We start from the raw sequence: 3,223 nt of genomic DNA on the forward strand, positions 1-3,223 counted from the left end.
GTTTGTGTAGACGTACTCACGCATTACCTCGAATGTATATTTTTTTCTCGAATTAAGGAGCTTCATGGTACCGATTTCGTTTCATCTGAAAGGAAACCGATTTCGCTTCATCCCGCGACTGTAAATGGCCTGTGCGAGCCTGTGACGCGGCCGCACTGCACAGCATCACCAGAGGTTAGCTAGCTAGCCACGGGAAAATATCTAGTGCTATCAATCTTTAGGTGCTACCATGATATAAGATTTTGGGCCGTCGGATTCTCAGATCAGACGGCTCTCAACAACTCTGCAACGTTTGCAAAAAAGCCTATAAGGAGTCCAAAAATCACGCACAGGTCCAGATGATCCCATATCTCCTAGATGCCGTCCGTTTTAAGAATCCGACGGTCTAGATGCCCGTATCACGGTAACATCTAAGTCTTGGTAGCCCAGGTTAGCTAGCTAGCTAGCCACTATGCCTCTCAAAAAAGCCTTATGATTTGGGACAGAGGAAGTAGCTAATCGTATACGGCTCGCCATGCACGGAGTCGGGCGTGCAGCGGCGGCCGGCTGGCCGTTTGATCGCCGTTCCCGCGGCCGAGCGGCGAGCTCCACCGCTGTCTTTCTCGGCGCATTGAAGCCGGCCGGGCAGTTTGGCAATCCGACACATGCAGGCGTGCGCGTACGTAACGTACGTACTCGCGTAGCTACTCTCATAAACTGACGCGACGTACGCCGGCGAGGTGAGGCGTATGGTCGAGCTATGGCTAGCAGCTGTCGTAACTGAGATGCAACTAGGATGGTTGCGCAATAAAAACGGGATGGGAAACGGTGATGGGATCGCGTACGTACGCCGGCCGTCGTCTCCGTTCTCGCTGGATCTCTTTCGCGTTGGCTGGTGGTGTGTGCGCCCCATAATGTACACTAGATTGGCAACACGCCTCGGGAGGGTGCCAGTCCAACCGATATGGCCAAGCAGTGGAAGATCAAACTACATTATGCATTAGTAGAAAGGCAAGTTTAACACATGTACCGGACAACTTAATCAGGATGGAATAAAAAAAAGTTCAATGATCAAACCCCTGATATAACTCTTTTCCGATTAACATCTGATATTACTCTATATCTCAGGATAGAAATATATCTGACATTACTCAAAGAGTAGGTGTTGTCATAACAGTAATCACCCTGTAAAATATCTAAAAAATGGCCCTATCTACATTCCATCAGCGCATTTGTTATAAATGTGACATGAAATACCTAAGCAAGGTTTGGTATGATAGAAACCAAAAGCAGGCCATAGCAGTATTAGTCTTAGATAACTTGTTTACACTGTTTTTCATAGTGCATAATAGTAAACTACATGGTCGGTTGACTGTTAGATATATAACTTTGTCCACACGTCTTCATCTGATTTGCTTGATATATAACTTTGTCCACACTCCTTCATTTGATTTGCTTGCATGTTGCAATGCATGGATCTGCTAAAGGACATGTCATGTTAGGCAAACTATTCAAATAGTGCGTCTCATGGACAGCGAGGAACTAATTTGGTCCGTATGAAAGAGAATCACTTTGGATAATATTAAGTGATCTGGATACAATGTAGCCTCTTTAACATAAAAGAATATAAAAGATGAAATTAAATTTATTTTATCTTAGTATTCCACAAGGCACCTAGAAAACATAATAAGCCTACTATACATAGATATCCTTCAAGATTTTCTTTAGGCACAAAACTTGATTACACTATGATCTCATCTTATTATGTGCCTAATTATTTAACACTGACAAACATGATTGATCTAGTAAAGGTGCACAATTTCAGCCAAGATTAATGTTGCAAGGTAATTGTCTCGGCACCAAAGCAGTTTTTTGGCACAAAGCTCTGATACAAAAAAGGGAAAGGGATAATCACAAGTGCACATCCTTCTATCTAAGGTCACATACAACAACAATTTGAACATGTACTATTAGGAAATTGAAACCTCTCTTCAGTGTATATTTACTTAGAAAGATTCTCTCTAAAATAAACCAACATCATTTATCAAGTATTTATTTAGAAAGATTTTCTCTAAAATAAGCCAACATCATTCATCAAGGCCACCCAGTTCGGCGGTAAAACCAGAGGAGAGAAAGAGGAAAAAAGGACACATATATTTATTATATTTATAATCTATACATATATACTGAGAAGAAACAAGAGCTCCGAGTTGAGGTTCTTCTTCTCTGCACCCGCCCACACGCACAACAAATAAAATCATTATTTTCATTAAGATCTCACAAGGGAACATGAAAAACTATCAGGTACCAGCAAATAAATAAAAGAGATCCCCCTGACCAAGCCCACACTCTCACTCTCTCCCATAACTTATAAGAAGCCAACCCAATAGTAGCCATGCAGTTGAAATTTTAGAACAACAAGCAAACACCATGATGATGCACACAATCAGGGAGGGAACCAAGCCTACCAAATCGAAACACATCGGGGATTGAGAGGGAGAGAGAGAAGGAGAAGAACAGGGGCAGGGGAGGAGACCTTGGTATGGCGCAGCTGGACCAGGCGCGAAAGATGTGGACGACGCCATCAGGATCAGCCCCATACATGGCTTGCACAAGGCTGATCATGAATTGCCTGCTTGGAATCCAATAGTGGAACTACAAAATTCTTCCTATAGAATTAGAAACATCGACGAGGGAGTTAATCATCAATAGGCATCACAGGATCAAAAAGGATTATAGAGACAACAGGGAGGATCCAACTTGATACCCATAGGTGCCTTGATTGCTCAAAGGCACACTCATTCCAGCCACAGTTAATCATCATCACCCTAGCACGAACGCCACCGCCACAGACAAAAGCGAAGTGGCGAGAATGCCCCCGACGGGGCAGGCTATTTACGCGCGGTGGCACGAAACGGGAGTAACTATTCATTCCAGCAGTAACTTTTTTGATCCGACGGACGAGGTCGCTCCAGGGGTCGATCCGACGGCCCAGATCCGATCAAGGCACCAGATCCGACGGCCAGGAACCCCAAACGGCTGAGGAGCCAGGAGGTGAACTGGCATTCTTCTTACTCGAAGCCGAAGCATAGGAGCAGGATGAAGATGGAGCTCACCGAGGGAGGTTGTAGCCGAGGCAATACTCAGTGCACGCCGGGGTTGCGCGTAAACGCCGTCCAACCAGCAAGGAACCGCGTCGGAGTTGCGCCTTGCACCGTCCCACCGACGAGCACAAACGCACCAA

Source organism: Triticum dicoccoides, chromosome 5B, assembly GCF_002162155.2.
Source record: "Triticum dicoccoides isolate Atlit2015 ecotype Zavitan chromosome 5B, WEW_v2.0, whole genome shotgun sequence".
In the NCBI taxonomy this organism is placed as follows: domain Eukaryota; kingdom Viridiplantae; phylum Streptophyta; class Magnoliopsida; order Poales; family Poaceae; genus Triticum; species Triticum dicoccoides.